The sequence below is a fragment of the Sus scrofa genome, chromosome 8 (genome assembly GCF_000003025.6).
Source record: "Sus scrofa isolate TJ Tabasco breed Duroc chromosome 8, Sscrofa11.1, whole genome shotgun sequence".
Taxonomy (NCBI): domain Eukaryota; kingdom Metazoa; phylum Chordata; class Mammalia; order Artiodactyla; family Suidae; genus Sus; species Sus scrofa.
The window spans coordinates 4,282,467-4,300,265 of NC_010450.4; the positions used below are offsets into that span (position 1 = coordinate 4,282,467).

The 17,799-nt window shown below is 53.4% G+C and overlaps 1 protein-coding gene across 5 annotated transcripts in view; it reads left to right on the forward strand.

Annotated features, from left to right (window-relative positions):
• The window catches only part of PPP2R2C (protein phosphatase 2 regulatory subunit Bgamma), a 133,816-nt gene that overhangs the window by 64,239 nt on the left and 51,778 nt on the right, over positions 1 to 17,799 (forward strand). The gene's annotated exons all lie outside the window — the stretch shown is intronic.

Consider the following 17,799-nt stretch of genomic DNA (forward strand, 5'->3'; position numbering starts at 1 on the left):
TAAGAACTGTTGATTTAGGTAATTGGTGAAGCTTGTGATGAAAGCAGAAGAGAAAACATGTGATCCCCAGGTGACTTCCTGCAACGACAAGGAAACCAGGGTCTTAGAGCTCTGACAGTGTCTAGCCTGGAGCTGGACGAAGAGAGAAATACTGGCAGCAGCTGGCTTGACGTCAAGCCCCCAGCCAAGACCTTTTGGCTCAACTGTTTCCAGCAGTTTTCTCTACCTACAGGCTTCTGTCATCAGCTGGACTGGACATTTCTAGAAGAAGACTGCATTTGATGTCAGATCAGTTTCCAAGCTCCTCTGCTCTGTTGCCCACCCCAAGCCCTGATGCCACCAGAATGGTCCTGACTCTGCCTCTGTGAGCCTCGGCATCTGAGGGTGTCCTGGAAATAGCTCTGTCTCTGGAGGCCTTGGGCTTCTCCCCGTCAACTCAGGCTTCCTGTTGGCCGCTGATGAGCTGGGTGCACCCGAGAAGCCAGGACCATGATTAATTCATTCCACATGCAATTAATGAGCTCCTACCATGTGCCTGGCACAACCCATTTCTCATGTCCAGGCCAGGGCGGGTCAGACCTCCTTGGACAAATCTAGATGAATTAGCAGCTTAATAAATATGAATGATCTCAGTTGATGAAAAATGCACCAAATGATTGTTTCCCTTAATGTAATTACTCGGGTGGTCGGCTCGCCCGTGGAGCTCTCAGTGCGTTAAATCAGCAGTTTGCAGGAGGCTTCGGCAAAAGAGGGCAGGTGGCCGCTGGTGCTGCTTTTCCCCTTTACCGCAAACATAGACTTTTAAAAGATGCTGTTAGGTACAATAAAGCACCTCTGCATAAGCGTAGAGTCCCATGGTTTTGACAGCGGTGTATGCTTGTGAGACACCCCCAGAATTAAGAATCGGTGCGTTTCCATCACCCCCAGATTTCCTTGCTCTGTTGTGTGGTCCACCCCGACTTTGCTCTCCAGTCTGGTAGCCACTGATTTACCTACTAGTAGCATATATTAGTTGGTAGTTTCTAGAATTTCATATACGTGGAATGATACCTGTATTCGTCTGCCTGGCTTTTCCCTCTGCATCATCGTTTTGACCTTCATCCCTTTGTTCATATCAGCACTTTGTTCTTTTTTATTCCTGAGTAGTATTCCATTGTGCGGATCTATCCCATGTGTCCACTCGCCTGCTGATGGATATTTGGATGGTTTCCGGTTTTGAGCTACTGTGGGTGAAGCTGCTGTAAATGCTTGTGTACAAGTCTTTGTGTGTTGTGGGCTTTTGTGACACTTGGTGAGGACAAGTGTCTGGGACAGGCGATAGGCATCTGCTTAACTCTGTGAGAAGCTGACAAGCTACTTCCCGTGGGGTTGTGTGTTCCCACTGGTTGTGCCACATCTTCACCAGCTTGGTGTTGTTATCAGTCTTTCAAATGTTAGCCATTCGGTTGGGTGTGTGCTGGTGTCTCACGGAGATTTTAATTTGCGTTTCCCGGGTGACTAAAGATGCTGATCATCTTTCATGTGCTTCTTGGTCACTCACGTATTTTGCTTTGAGAGGCGTATGGCCCAGTGTCTTGCCCACTTTTAATGAGGTGGTTTGTGTTCTTGTTGTTGAGTTATTTGAGGTCTCTGTACATTTCAGATACACGTGATTTGTCAAGCTCTATGGCTCGCGAATACTTTTATTCTTTGCCTTCTTGCTTTCACAATGTTTCTTTCAGTGAGCAAAATTTTAAATGTTGAAAGTTGTAAGGTCCAATTTATCCATTTCTTTTGCTGTTCTTGCGTTTCAGGTCTTGTCTAAGAAGTCAAAATTGCAAAGATTTTCTTTGGTATTTTCTTCCAGGATTTTTTTTTTTTAACTTTAGCTTTTATATTTAAGTCTCAGTTCAACATTTATATTTTGACCCACTAAAGCATAATTTTGTGTGTGGTATAATAAGGGAGGATGTTAATTTTTTTCCCATCTGTTTATTGATTTACTAGAAAGACTGTCCTTTCGTCATTGAATTGCCTGGGTGCTTTTTTAACAAAAACCAATAGACCATGGATTTGGGGTCTAGTTCTGGATTCTCGGTCCTGTTGATCTATATCTTTCTGTCTTTTTTCCAATACCGCACTGGCTTGATTCCTGTCGCTTTATAGTAAGTCTTTCAATCGGCTGAGTCCTCCAACTTTGTTCTTTTCTTTTCTTTTTTTTTTTGTAAAATTGTTTGGGCTCTTCTATGTCCTGTTCTAATCCGAACGCATATTCACGCCTTGTATTAAACCCATTTTACAGGCGAGGAAACTGGGGTGCAGAAGGGATGAGTAACTTTCCCAGGCAACCGAGCGGTCGACGGGAGGTTTGAACCTGGGCTGTTAGGCTGCCGTGTCCCTCTCTGACCCGTTAGGCAGGACTGCCTTCTCTTTGGGGTTCTGCCCATTCCCTGTACTGACCGGCACCCCAGCACCTGTGGGGCTGAAGAGTTTACCAGTTTCCTTGTCCATCTCCCTCTAAGCCGTGGACTCCACTGTGGCAGAGACCCTCTGGACACCGAGCAGTGTGGCCCAGCCCCGGGGACCTGGTGTGGAGTGGATATTTGGTAAACACTGGGTGCTGCTCAGCTCTGGCTGGAGGGCCAGGTCCCTGCCAGCCCAGAACCTCAGCTGGGAGCCGTGATGAAGAAGTGGAGGCAGAATCCCATGGCCTGGGCTGGCAGGGACCTGGCCCTCCAGCCAGAGCTGAGCAGCACCCAGTGTTTACCAAGCGGAAGCTCTCCTAGGGACTCAAGGATCATCAGGTGTAGGGCTGAACCTCACTTCCAGCACCTGTCATTGAGACAGAGCTGGGAGAAGAAGGGGAGATGGAGGGGAGGAGGCTTGCAGGTGCTTCCTCCCGGCTGGTGGCCAGTGCAGAGCAGGCTGGGGCCGATGGGGCCTCTGTGAAGCTACGGGAACAGGTGTCCCTGCAAGAGGGGCAGCTCGAGGGGAGGGGTGGCTGGACCTGGACGTGGCTGCGCCCGCGGTGCTCCACGCCCGTCTCCTTGGGCTCTGTTCTTCCTCCCCCACCTCCTCCTCTTGTCCAAACCAGGGAGGCTGTTGAGAGGGGAGACTTGGCCCCGATCCGGGGTTCCTGCCGGCGTGACTCAGAGACTCACGGGGCCCAGACTGTGTCAGAGCTCCTTGCGTCAGGATCGTAGGAGCTGGTTGTTCAATTTTTAGGCATTTTGTGAGCTGGTCGTTAAACCGTGGGTAGCTTGAAGCCCACAGCATCAGCAAACACCACGAGCAAGGGTGTTTTCTCTCCCACCCCACCCGGCGGGGAGCCTCAGTCTTCCCATCTGGGAGTGGGGGTGGGTAATGCCACCCCTTAAGGTCATCGCGGTCTGTAACCAAGGTCCTGGGTGGGAAGAGCTGGCGTCACAGAGTGTGAGGCTAAGTATAGGGGTGGCCGTGTGCTGGCCCGACCGTTGTCATCCCTTGGCGGGTGCTGAATAACACGCTGGGGCTGGAAGTTTGTGTTTCCATGAAAAGCCCAGGAAAGGTGCCTGAGAACCCAGAGCAGAAGAGGCAGAAGAGGGCTGCACGCCTGCCTGGCCCCGCACATCGTGCCTGAGGGTGCCTCGGTTTGCTCATCTTTATAGTGGGCGTGGGGGGTCCCTGGGTGGGAAAGGCTGTTGGCGTGGTTGGGAGCGGGGCAAGCATCGCAGAGCGTGGCCTGGGAGACTATAGCACTGTCACCCCTCCCCGCCCGCCCCCGCACCCCCTCCCCCGTGGAGGTGCGTGGCCGATGCATCCTGAAGGGCCCCCAGGGTGGCCTGACCCATCTCTTCATATCAGGAGCATAGGCCCTGGGTCCAGCCGGTGCAGAGAAGCTGCCTGCTCCCAACTCAAGGGCAAGTTCAATCCTCGGAGTGTTTCCCCCATGGAAATGGTAGAACGGCACAGACTCCTCGAGCTGCGGGGTTCATGCACACAGTGGGGAGGCCCCCAGCCCGGGCCCAACCCTGGTGGCCCCCAGCAGTGTGAGCCCCTGGGGACCCAGTTCCCACCAGGGCAGTGTGTAACCAGGGTGGGGACACCTCCAGGGCTGCTCCCTGTCCACTGCCTGGAAGTCCAAGCAGCACAGCTGAACCAGCAGCCTTGAGGCTGGAGAGGGAAGCCGCAGGGGAGCCAGGACCTGTCCTGCCAGGGCCAAGGCAGCCAGCCCAGGGCCCGTGGAGCTCCTGCCAGCACACTGGTCCCCTTGGAGGCAGCAGTACCAAAGTCACGTGGGCCTGCTGCGTGCCAGGCCCCATGCTCAGCCTTCGAATCCCGTCTCGTAGGTGCCATCACGCCCATTTTACAGGTGGGGAGACTGAGCCTCCAGAGGTTGAGCTGACAGTTGCCGCAGCAAAGCAGAGCTGGGGCAGCCCCGCCCACCTGCCTGCCACGCCCATCCCAGGCTGGTTTTTTGGTTTTTTGGTTTTTTTCCTGCCCCTCTCAGGGGGGTGGCCTGAGCCCTGCTGGCACCCCAGGTCACACCCTAACAGGATGGATTGTCATCCTCTCCCAGACTGTCACCCAGAGGCTGGGACACAGGGCCTTTCGAGAGGAAGGGAGAGGGAGAGCAGACTGTCCTTCCCCATGGGACTCAGGACATGGGACAGACTGGTTGGGGGTGGGAGGGGTCGCAAGATGCCCATTTGGCCCACCTTTCAATTTCCATTGCCTCGCATCAGGTCTGGCACTTAGGGCTCCGCAAATACTTGCTGAATCAATAAATGGCCCCATTGGGGTGGCCAAAGGGTGAAGGATATGTGGGGAGTGCAGAATCAGAGGGCAGTAGGGAGCCACAGAAGGCTTCTGGGGTGGGGGGCGGCATGAGTTTCCAGTTTCAGCCATGCCCCTCTGTCCCCTGGGTGGCCCAGGATGGATGGGACAGAGGCAGGAAACCCAAAGAGGAGGCAGCCACAGTTGTTCAGGAGAGAAGTGACAGTAGCCTAGGCCAGGACAGAGGCAGGAGAGACAGACAGAGGGCTGGGCCAGTCCTGCCAAGCATGACCTCAGCACCCAGCTCTGTGCCTGAGCGCCGTCCCCCTTCCTGGAGCAGACACAGGCCTGGCAGGGGGTCTGATGGCCACGCTGATGTGATGGGGCCTGAAGGGTGCTCTTGTCACAGGCCTCTCGGCCCCACTTGCCCACCTGCCAGCTGGGGTCCGAGAAACTGATACGGAGAGGACGGGGAACACAGGAGCCAGGCGCTGGGAGGACAGACGCCGGACAGATGCCGCCCCCGGGCAGCTGGCCCGGCCCAGACACGAGCAGTCAGTCTGGATCAGCATCAGGCCTCCGTCCTCCTCCTCATGGTGGGTCACCGCTCTGGCGTGGACAGCGCATTACAGTTTGCATTTCCAACAGGGGCGGCCCTTATCATCGCCTTTGCACAGACGGGGAAACCAGGGGTCACATGACAGCCAGGACAGGGTGGGATTCAGAGCCAGGTCCCCCCAGCAGCACATTCCCCATGTCTTATTTTTTTATTTTTTTGTTTATTTATTTATTTATTTTTTTTGTCTTTTGCCTTTTCTTGGGCTGCTCCTGCGGCATATGGAGGCTCCCAGGCTAGGGGTCGAATTGGAGTTGTAGCTGCCGGCCTACGCCAGAGCCACAGCAACACCAGATCTGCACTGCGTCTGCAACCTACGCCACAGCTCAGGGCAACGCCGGATCCTTAACCCACTGAGCGAGGCCAGGGATCGAACCTGCAATCTCATGGTTCCCAGTCGGATTCGTCAACCACTGAGCCACGACGGGAACTCCATATTCCCCATCTCTTAAACCCTCTCTTTCTCTCTCATCTCTTCATCTTTCCCCTCCCCTCTTTCTTCCACCATCCAGGCAGTTCTCCGATTTGGTTTGCATGTGTAATAATAACACACAACTGGAGTTCCCACTGTGGCTCAATGGTAACAAACTTGACTGGTATCCATGAGGACTCGGGTTCGATCCCTGGCCTTGCTCAGTGGGTTAAGGATCCGGTGTTGCTGTGAGCTGTGGTGTACATCACAGACTTGGCTCAGATTTGGCGTTGTTGTGGCTGTGATGTAGGCCGGCAGCTATAGCTCCAATGGGACCCCTAGCCTAGAACTTTCTTATCTCACAGGTGCGGCCCTAAAAATACAAAACAAAACAAAAAGCAGAATCTAGGTGTTGAAAATTCTGATCCAGTGGCTCTGGGCAGGGCATTGGGAATCTTCTCTAGGAGAGAATCCTAGGTGGTTGTGCCGTGAGGCTTCCAGGAGCTCTTGCTGCCGGCAGCTGGCCCAGAGCAGGTGGTCTTCTCTTGGCTCTCTTCCCTTTGACTCTGTCCTGAGGCCAGCTGCTGGCCTCAGGCTGCCTGGCCACTTTGAGGGCCCAACGGGGTCTAATTGAGGGAGGGTGCCTGGAGGGCTGGGCTGCGGTCAGATCTGCGGAGTTATCCCTGCTGTGGGCACAATCCAACTTGGCCTGGCATCAGACCCAGCAGGTGGCCGGGTCCTGCAGACCACAGACAAATCCACAGTTGCCCCGCCCCCCTTCCCCAAGCCCATCTGCCTCTGTGCCACCCAGGCCAACCGCCACTCAGCAGGGGCCCGTCTGGGCTGGTGGGAGGGCCTGGCAGCCACAGCTGTGGTCCCCCTCACCCCCTGCCCCTTGTGGAGCACCCGCTGTGGGGGCAACACTATCCTACCGTTGCCCTGGTCCCCACAGCAACCCCTCAGCTCACAGAGCTGGGAACAACCATGAGTCAGGGGTCCAGGGACACAGGGCCATTTATAGGCTCCCAACCCCTTCAAGCCCTCTTCTGGGGCCTGGGTTTCTGCTTAAAGAGAGTGGGACCTGCCTTTGAAACCATCGTGATCAAATGGAATATTATTCAGCCATGAAAAGGACTGGAGTCCTGATTGATGTTGCAACACAGGACCTTGAAAACATGTTTCTGAGTGAAGGAAACCAGACATTCGCTGTATGATGCCAGGCATGTGAATGGTCCAGCAGAGCAAGTCCTTAGAGACAGAAAGCAGACAAGTGGTTGCTAGGGGCTGGGGAGGAGAGGATGGGGAGGGCTGCTAACAGGTGTGCGCCTTCTGTTTGGAGCACTGGGAATGTTCTGGAAGAGATAGTGGTGATGGTTGGATAACACAGTGAAAATACTAAAACCCCCTGAAATATATACATTTTGAAGTGGCGAATTTCATGTTATCTCAATTACGTCTCAGTGTTTTAAATGCTAAAATAAAAGCAACGAGAACAAAATCGCTGTGATGCCAACGCCTTTTCTCACAGAGGGGGAACCAGAGTGAGGTCCAGCGAGAGGAACTGTGTCGGGCAAGTGAGGGGTGGGGATGGGACGGAGGCACCCCTCTCCCGACAGCCACCCACCTGCCAGGAGGCCCTAGACAGGGCACAGAAGGGACGATGCCAACCCCCAAAAGAGCTCATCTGTGTTATTAGCCAGAGACACACCTCAGGATAGGAATGTGTTAAACTGGTCCGATCGTGGCTCCTCAGCTCAAAATGCTCTGGGGGGTCTTTCTTTCACTGAAAGAAAATCCCAAGTTCTTTGCAAAGACCAGCATCCCGGCCCTGCCTGCCTCTCTGAGCTCCTGCCCTACCCTGTCACCTCCACACACACCCTGCCTTCCTTGCTGACCTGCAGCAGACCAAGCTCTCCTCTACCTCAGGGCCTTTGCACGTGCTGTCATACATCTGTGTGGCCCCCTCTCTTCCTTCCTTCAGGGCTCTGCTCAAATGTCCCTCCCGCAGGAAGTCTCCCCTCACCTCCCTAGCTGAAGCAGCATCTCCGCCCTTCCCATCCCTTATCATGCATTAGCTTTTATCTCAGCCCCCAGAAAATAATAATACCTGACAAGTTGTTTATTCTCCTCCACTAGAGAGCATGCTTCTTATGAGGAGTGTGCCTGCCGAGTTCCCAGTGTTTGCAACAGTGCTTGGGGTACAGTAGCTCCTCAGTTTTTTTTTTAAATTAAATTTCTTACTGTGATGAACTGTACATAAGATAAAATGTACTACTTTATTTTTTTCTTTTTTTTTTTTTTTTTGTCTCTTTGCCATTTCTTGGGCTACTCCCACGGCATATGGAGGTTCCCAGGCTAGGGGTCCAATTGGAGCTGTAGCCACCAGCCTACGCCAGAGCCACAGCAACGCGGGATCCGAGCCGAGTCTGTGACCTACACCACAGCTCATGGCAACACCGGATCCTTAACCCACTGAGCAAGGCCAGGGATCAAACCCGCAACCTCATGGTTCCTAGTTGGATTCGGTAACCACTGCGCCACGATGGGAACCCTAAAATGTACAACTTTAAAGTGTACAATTCAGTGGCATTAACTACATTCGAGGTACTGGGCAGTCATCACCACTATCCATTTATTCCAGAATTTTTTTTTTTAATCATCCCAAACAGAAACTCTGTACTTCTTTCTGAGTCTCTTATCCAATAAATCACTTTCCTTTTGGCCGCATATGTGGAAGTTCCCAGGACAGGGATCAAACCCGAGCCACAGCAGTGATAATGCCGGATCCTCAACTTGATGCGGCTCATAGAGAACTCCCAGGAAATCCCATTAAAAACATCAAACTCTAGCCAACATTTCCCTTTGAATAACAATTTAAACCGCAGCTCCCAAAGTTCCCATCGTGGCTCAGCAGTTGCGAACCCGACTCGTATCCACGAGGTTGCGGGTTCAATCCCTGGCTTCGCTCAGTGGGTTAAGGATCCAGCGTTGCTGTGAGCTGTGCTGTAGGTTACAGACATGGCTCAGATCCCAAGTTGCTGTGGCTGTGGTGTTGTAGGCCAGCAACTGTAGCTCTGATTCAACCTCTAGCCTGGAAATTTCCACGTGCCGTGGGCACAGCCCTAAAAAGCAAAAAAAAAAAAAAAAAAAAAGAAGCCGAGACTAGGAGAGCGATTAGGGTTTTGGGACGAGCTGGCTCTTGGCACAGCGTAGACAAGGCGCCTGGGTGGGGTGGGCTGGGATGAGCTACGGTTAAGAGCTTTATCTGATCAAGAAAGTCTTTCCTGGAGTTCCCGTTGTGGCGCAGTGGTTAACGAATCCGACTAGGAACCATGAAGTTGCCGGTTCCATCCCTGGCCCTGCTCAGTGGGTTAAGGATCAGGCGTTGCCGTGAGCTGTGGTGCAGGTTGCAGGCGCGGCTCAGATCTGGCATTGCTGTGGCTCTGGCGTAGGCCGGGGGCTGCAGCTCCGATTAGACCCCTAGCCTGGGAACCTCCATATGCTGCGGGAAGTGGCCCTAGAAAAGGCAAAAAGACGAAGAAAAAAAAAAAGAAAAAGAAAGTCTTTCCTTCGGAGTAATTTTTCTGCCTCCAAGAAAAAAGGGTGATCTACAAAGCAGGTTCGGGGGTGGCCACGCTCTGCCCAGTGGCCCTTCTGCCTCTGTCCGCCGCTGCCACGTATCAGGCCCCAGAGTTTGGTGGCTTCAAATAACAAGCATGCACTTTGGCCCCTGAGTCTGAGGGCCGCCCGGGGGTCTCCTTACAAATTGGCCATGCTCACTGCCATGTGCACTGTCGCTGTGGGTCAGGAAGGTGTCTCCACTGGGCCCGGAGCCGTGTTCCGGATGGCTGGCTCTGGACCGGCCTTGTCGTCGTCCAGCAGGCTGGCCTGGGGTGCTCGGGTTCCAGAGAGAGTAGAAGCCAAGGCCTCCTGAGGCCCAGGTTTGGACCAGAACCTGCTAACTTCCTGTGCATCCTTTTTTTTTTTTTTTTAGGGCCACACCCATGGCATATGGAGGGTCCCAGGCTAGGGGTCAAATCAGAGCTACAGCTGCTGGCCTACACCACAGCCATGGCACCGCCAGATCTGTAACCTACTGAGCGAGGCCAGGGCTCGAACCTGCAACCTAATGGTTCCTAGTCAGATTCGTTTCTGCTGCGCCACGAGGGAACTCCCTTCCTGTGCATCTGTTGGCCAAAGCAAGTCACGGGCCAGAGCGGAATCGAGGATGGGTAAACGAATTCCACTTCTGGGTGGCTGCAGTGTCAGGTTGGAGAGGATGGGGACACAGGAAGCCACTCAAGCCATCGGCACCCTAAATCCGCCACCCTTCCCAGCTCCCCAGACTCTGCTCCTGTGCTCCTGTTTCCAGGAGGCCCTCTTGGAACCCCCAGCCCACCATCCTGAGGTCACGTCCCCCCGTGTCTCTTCGCCTCCTGCGAGTCTCTCTGGACCCGGGGCAGCCCTCGAGGGCCGGCTCGGCTTCTCTAGACTCCTCATCCCCCAGCCTGGCCCCTCCTCCCGTGTGAGCCCCGAGAAGATGCTGGCTAAGCCTGCGCACGGCCGCATCCAGGCTGACGCCTGGCACACCAAGCCTCCGACCTCCCGGCGAGCTCCTACGTTCAGCGGCAGGAAGAACCCATTTCCTCTCCCACTGCCCCCTCGTCTGCCCTGCCGCCGCCTCCGACAACACTAATTAAATGCAGCAATCCCATCAGAAGGATCAAGCTGGGCTTTCCGAGGGCCCCTGTCTGCCGTGAGCTCCATCGCTGATGGATCATTAGCGGTGTTGACAGCACTTAGGGTGATGGATGGTGAAGGACGAGCCGGGGAGGGGCCCCCTGACCAGCCGCTTAATCTCCTTGTCCGTCGAGTTGGAGGGCCTCTGCCGGAGTTTGCAGGAGCTTTCCGGTCCCTGGAATCATTTGCCTTTCACATAAACCCTAAGGGAACTGTGACCAGGCAGGGAGGAGAGGCCATCTCTGTTTTATGGGTGGGACCGTCGGAGCTCAGAGAGGGTGTGATTCGGGTGAGGTTGCACAGCTAGTCTGTATCGGGCTGGGACTGGAATACTTCCCCTGGATGAAAAAGCCACTGCAGGCATCTTTTCGATCCCAGGGCCCATCTCCCCCGGGGGGCACCAGGAGGGGCCGCTGCCTGGGTGTGTCTCCCAGGATGTCGTCTACACAGCCTTCTGCTCCTGCTCTGTTCTCACTGCGTGGGCAGCTGTGACAAACCACCACACTCTTAAAACAGCAGAGGCTTGTTCCCTCACCATTCTGGAGGCTGCGAGAACGAAGTCAAGGTTATAGCAGGGCTGTGCTCTCTCTGAGGTCCCCGGGGATGGAACTGTCCCCAGCCTCTTATAGCTTCTGCTGGTGCCAGCAGTCCCTGACCGGCCTCAGCTGGTAGCTGCATCACTGCAGCCTCTGCCTACATGGTTACACAGCCACACACACCCCCGCCCATGGTGGCTGTGCCCCTGTGTCGCTACATGGCCTTCTCAGGACACCAGTCGTTGGTCTGGGGCTCATGTAATCCAGTTTGACCAAGTCTAATCATTTGTAAAGACCCGATTTTCAAATGAGGTCATAGTCTCGAGCCCCAGGGGTTAGAACAGGCACCTGTGTGTGGGGGGTGGGGGCCCCGTTCAACCCATAGCAGAGTCTTTGGCTGCCCATCCCTGGCTCTGGCTGTGGACCTCTCACTGGGCTGGTCACCCTGGCCATCCCCCCTGACTTCTCCCTGAGCCCATGCTGGGCCACAGGGCGGCCTCCTGGGCTTCTAGCCGGGCGGCCCTGGGCCTTCCCTAACAGGGCTGCACTGTACCAGCCCCGGGGGTTGACGGAGGCCTCTTTGTCCACTGGTCCAAGCTGCTTCGTGCAACTCTGTCTCGCCGTGTGGGGGACTCCCAGAGCTTCAGCGGAAAGAAAAGGGGTTTTTCACAGGTAGAAGGGCACCGTGGTTTTCGTAGGATTGATCCTTACCCATGACAGGGGGACCTGGAGCACCCATCAGGCATGGGTGGGGTGGGCTTGGCGGGCCTCTCCTCGTGGCTGAGTTGGGACCCTGAGCCCGAGGCATCCGCCAGTGACGCCCGGGCCCTGCAGTGTGGGGATGGGGGCTGGCCTCCGGGGTAGGGCACTGCCAAGCTCTGCCCTATGTGGGACTTCAGGTCAGTGCCTCCTTCATGACCAGGTTTCTTATCTGTAAAGAGTTGAGGACAGGGCACCGGGCTTATCCTGAGACATGTGGACTTAAACAAATGCACAACCTGGAGTTCCCGTCGTGGTGCAGTGGTTAACGAGTCTGGCTAGGAACCATGAGGTTGCGGGTTCAATCCCTGGCCTTGCTCAGTGGGTTAAGGATCCGGCATTGCCATGAGCTGTGGTGTAGGTTGCAGACGCGGCTTGGATCCCACGTTGCTGTGGCTCTGGCGTAGGCTGGCAGCTTCAGCTCTGACTAGACCCCTACTGGGAACCTCCATATGCTGCCAATGCAGCCCTAGAAAAAGATGAAAAAAAAAAAAAAAAAAAAAAAAAGCACAACTGAAAGTTAAGAGTTAAGTTTGGGGCAAAATTTGGACTTAAGCCCAGGAGACAGCATCTCAGGTAACCCTGAGAGTCTGCTCCCAGGAGGGGAGGAGGCGCTTGGATCTATAGGAGCTTTTGCAGCAAAGGGCAGGTGGCAGGAACAAAAGAGTTCTGGGCTCAGGGAACTCATTCCTTTGAGATGCACCTCCGCTATCAGGAACCAGTATCCTGAGTTTTCAGACTGCAGGACTCACTGGCTCTCACCCTTGGAGGTGACTGCATGTGCAAATAACCCTGACATCCTGTGTATTATCCTTAACTACAGCCCAGTGGCTCTGAAAGAGGAGAGGGGGAATATTAGGATATGATAAAGCTGAGGGGGCGGTGCTTGCAGCATACACACAGTTTACAAAAGTTTGTTGCTGGTCTCCTGAGGGTCACTGCCAGTCAGAAGGAGCAGACATCACCATGAAGGATTTTAGTCTTCTTCTAGACATGAGGAGATACAAGAATTGAGCACATAAAATTGTCTCCTAAAAATAATCCATCCAAAGACCGATTCTTCCATTTTTCCCAGAGCACAGAGGGCCCCCCTCCTGGTCTCCACCCTGAGCTGCGGCTCGGCAGCTGCAGGGGCTCCTGATCTAATCCATGTAGCTGCTGACGGCGAGTGCCCGACTCCAGTTCACAGACTAAATCATGGAGAGTTTTCTCCATGGTCCATGGAGAGCTTTCACCAAAATGTCTGTCTTTGCCCTTTACTCTTAAAGAATATTTCCACTGGATGCAGAATTCCAGCTTACAGGTTTTAACATTTTCCTTCAGCATTTTCAAAGCCTTCTGGGCTCTGCCATTTCTGGTGAGAAATCAGCAGTTATTTGAGTCATGGGACCTCTGAATATAATACATGGTGTCTGTTCTCCCCGTGTACATCTTTGCTCTGGTTTCAGCACTTTGATGGGTAGGTGTGATGTCTTGGTATTTATCCTCTTTGGAGTTAGCTGAGCTTCCTGGATTTGTAAATACTAGTCTTTTACCATCCTGGGGCATCTGCCAATCATTAGTTCAAGTCTTTCTTCTACTCTATTCTCTCTTCTGCTGGAGCTCCTATCACATCTGTTAGACTTTTTGATGTTTTCCTACAGATCCCTGACGATCTGTTCTTTTTCTTTTTAAATTTATTTTCTCTCTGTTCTTCAGGCTGGATAATTTCTATTGCTGTATCATCAAGTTCACTAGTGCTTTCTTCTGTCCTTTTTCTTTTTTTTAAAGGGCCACGCCCGTGGTATGTGGAGGTTCCCAGGCCAGGGGTCCAATGGTAGCTGCAGCTGCCAGCCTACACTTCGACCTACGCCACAGCTCATGGCAACACCAGATCCTTAAACCACTGAGTGAGGCCAGGGATCCAACCCGAAACCTCATGGTTCCTAGTTGGACTTGGTTCCACTGCACTACAGTGGGAACTCCCTTTCTTCTGTTCTCTTAAATTTTCTGTTAAGCAATTCAGTGATTTTCATATACTGTATTTTTCAGTTATAGATTATCTGTTTAATTGTTTTTTAATAGTTTCTATTTCTCTGTTGATGTTTCCTTTCATGCAGTGAGAGTAAATATTCCTTTATAACCTTGGACATAGTTATAACAGCTACTTTTAAAAATCTTCATTTGCTGGAGTTCCCATTGTGGCTCAGCGGTTAACAAACCCAACTGGTATCCATGAGGATGTGGGTTTGATCCCTGGTGCCATTCAGTGGGTTAAGAATCTGGCGTTGCTGTGAACTGTGGTGTAGGTCGCAGATGTGGCTCAGATCCTGCATTACTGTGGTTGTGCTGTAGGCTGGCAGCTGGGGCTCTGAATCGGCCCCTAGCCTGGGAACCTCCATGTGTGGCAGTGCAGCCCCAAAAGAAAAAAAAAAAACTTCATTTGCTAATTCCAATATCCAGGTCACTGTAGGGTCTATTTCCTTGATTGTCAAGTATAAATGATGTTTTCCTATATCTCTGTGTATCTTCCTATAATTTGAGATAATATCCTCAGTGTTGTGATGATAACATTGTAGAAACTCTAGATGTTTAGTGTGTCCTTCCAAAGAGCTTTTTTGTTTTGTTTTGTTTTGTATTTGCAAGCAGTTCACTTGGTTGAATTCAACTGCGAACTCTGTCCCAGCACAAATCTCATTTCCCCTTTAAGTCTTGACAGTTCTGCGTGGAGTCTGCCATTTGTATGTGGGCAGTTTGCAGCCAGCCAGAGTTTGGGGCAGAGTTCAAGTGCTGCATTTGGGGACCCCCCCCCTCGTAGACCCATTCCCAGGATTAATGACCTTATTTTCCAGCTGTAGGGTTTCCAGGTTCTGCCTTCAGGTTTATCAAGCCTACGAGTATGACTCTCTGAGTGTCCGCAGCCTCATGGCACAGACTAGGACCAATCCTCAGGCAACAAGCCATTAAAACAAGACACTCACCCAGTGTTGCCTTGTCTTCCCATTGCTATCTGATCCCTGCAGGGTCTGCCACTGAATGAGGGGTACATTGTGGGCATGAGACCCTGATTGTAGGAGAGACCACTGTGGGAGGGCAGGTGCATTTTCCAGGAAGGCTTCCTGGGGGAGGTGGTATTGGGGCTGGAGATGTGTCCAACACTCCTAAAGGAGAGGATGGACTTTCTAATTTCATGGTTTTACTGATGAGAACTGCCAGCCTCAAGGGAGGTAACTTTTCCCAGGTAAGCTCTGGAAGACACTTCTCACGGCCGTGATAGATGGTAAACATCCACCGGGCCCTCCTGGGTCCAAAGAAGCTGCGCCCTGGCCGGAGGTCCGGTGGTTGCTCTGTAAATGTTCACGGAAGGGGACTGGAGGGGCTGGTGGTGAAGACTCGCCCAAATCTGCACGGTGAGCTGGAATCACAGGCTTATCTGGCGCCTGTCTGCGCTGGCAGCTGCCGTTTCTGTGGAGGCCAGAAGCAAAGACGACAAGGAGCTTTAGCTTTTCTGTCCCGTCGGCTTTGGTCATTCATCTCTCCTTGGGGGCACGGTCCCCCCTCCCTCCCAAACCCCACACATCTCTCTGGAGTGTCTGATCCCAGGAAGACTTTTGCCATGGCCACGCTGCAGGTGACAAAACTGCATCTCAGCCAAGACCAAGGTGCCGAGGCGTTGGAGCCCGACTCCAACCCAGGGGCTTGTGACGGGTGCAGGAACGGCTCAAGGGGTTGTCACTGTGGTTGGGCTTCCATCCATCTCCTCAGCTGCCAATAGAAATAACAGTCATATCTCCCTCGGGACTGGCGTGAGGTTCAAGGGAGGCAGCGGATGTAAAACTGACATATAAATTGTCAATTGCGTCACAGACATTAGTGTCTGTTACTGTGGTAACTGCCCAGCATTTATGGACCACATTTGCTCTGGGTACCAGTGGTGACCTTGGCGTTTTAATTTAACAGCGTTGTTATTTTTCCCTCGTAAAAATCAGATGTATTATGCATATGTCCAAACTCATTACTAAATTGAATACATTAAATATGTGCGTTTTGTGTCTCTCAATTACACCTCCATCAACTATTTAAAAATAAAGATCCATTACAGAAAATCTAGAAAACATAGAAACATAGAAAGAGGAGGAAAAAATATTTTCTTTCAACCAGCCTCACGCAAGCTCTGTTTAACCTGGTGGAAATTCTCTCCCAGCTTGTTTTCCATCCGCCCAGTTTGTTTGCTGTTTAACGTGGGTGTGATCACTGGTCTATATAATTAAAAGCATTTTATCACAGTTTTATATCCTGCTCTTCCCCCCTAAGGGGGTGCTGATGAGAAACAGCAAGAGCTAGTGCACGCGCGGGAACCCGGCCCTGCTGGGCTGTGGCTCCGGCTGTGGCCCTTCGGTGGCCCTGGGCCAGGCAGGCTGCCCCTTCAGGGCTAGTGCTGGGCAGCGGGCCTGAGGCCCTTCCTGCTTCTACACTCAGAAGATCCCAAGGAGCTGCTTTCCTTATTTTTCATCCCCTTTATTTTTTTATTTATTAATTTTTCAATAGTGATTTTTATGCCCTCTACTTTAAAGTTTAAGGAAATGTGGCATTCCCGTTGTGGCTCAGCAGGTCAAGAACCCGACTAGCATCCATGAGGATGCGGGTTCAATCCCTGGCCTCGCTCAGTGGGTTAAGGATCCAGCATCGCTGTGGCTGTGGCGTAGGGTGGCAGCTGCAGCTCCGATTCAACACCTAGCCTGGGAACTTCCATATGCTGAGGGTATAGCCCCCCGAAAAAAGCAAAATAATAATAATAATAATGAAGTTTAAGGAAACGTGCTTTTATTGTGATCACTGAGTATGCCCAGTGCATCATCCTGCCTCTGGACCACCCGCCCTCTGCCCTCATTCCTTTCACCATCAGAGCTGGCATTTACCTGCGGCTCTGAGGGCCAGTGCCACTGCGTCTGGGGCGGCCTCTGAAGGCACTTGATTGGAAAAGGAAAAGGCATGAATCGAAATAGGAGATGGGACTGGGAAAACCACTTGAGGCTGAGAGAACAGGTCTTGAGACAAAAGGGAGCTGGCAGTTTGAGAAACAGTAAGGAGCCCAGAGTCGGGTGAAGGAGCAGAGCCTGAAAGTAGTGGAAGAGGAGGCTTTCGCGAGTCAAACACGGGCGTTTGACCATCGTGTCATCATAAGCACTTGTCAGCCTGCATCCGCGGGGCCCGCTCTTCCAGGCTTGGCTGGTCTCCGTGAGCCGTCGGTCAGCCGGGGCGGCTCAGCTGGGCGGCTGTGCTGCGTGTGGTCTTCCTCCTCCCTGGGCCGGTGTCTGGCCTGGGCAGGTCCTCCCCCGGGCAGTGGCAGAGGTGCAGGACAGCAGCTTGTCCTCAGGCATCCCGCGGGCCAAAGCCGATCACGAGGTGCAGTGGTACCCAACCCAGGGTGGGAGGCGATGCCAGAGGCGGGGGGCAGGTGCAGGATGGGGTGAAGGTTAGTGGCCTGCCTCTGGGGGCTGCAGGGCACTCAAGGCTTTAGCCACTCTGAGACTTTGCTTTTACTCTGTCCGTGGGGAGCCTCCGGAGGCCTCTGAGGGGTCTCCGTCCACTGCTCTGTCCAGGCCAGCTTGTGTCCCCACCGGGAGAAGTGGAGGGGATGCGATAGCAGGCGGGAGGAGTGATTGGAATCTGAACGGATCTGGAAGGCTGAGCCGGTGGGATTGGATGCGGAGAGTGAGACAGAGAGGGCAGTCAGGGTGAGCCCAAGGCCGGGCCCGAGCCAGCGGGAGGAGGGAGCAGAGGATGCAAAGGATGGGGTTGGAGCAGAAGCAGCCCAGGAATCGGGAGGGGATCCACCACCCGGACGGCTGTGAGGCAAACGCCTACGGGGCAGGTGTCAGCTCTGGGGCCACCTGAGTACCTGGTGGGGGGGGGTCCGATCCGCCGTTCGTTTGAAGGTAGATCCACTGTGCCGGAGCCTGACCAGAGCTTTGGGGGCCTGCAGGGTCTAGGCCAGGAATGTGACGATTGGGGGGTCCTGT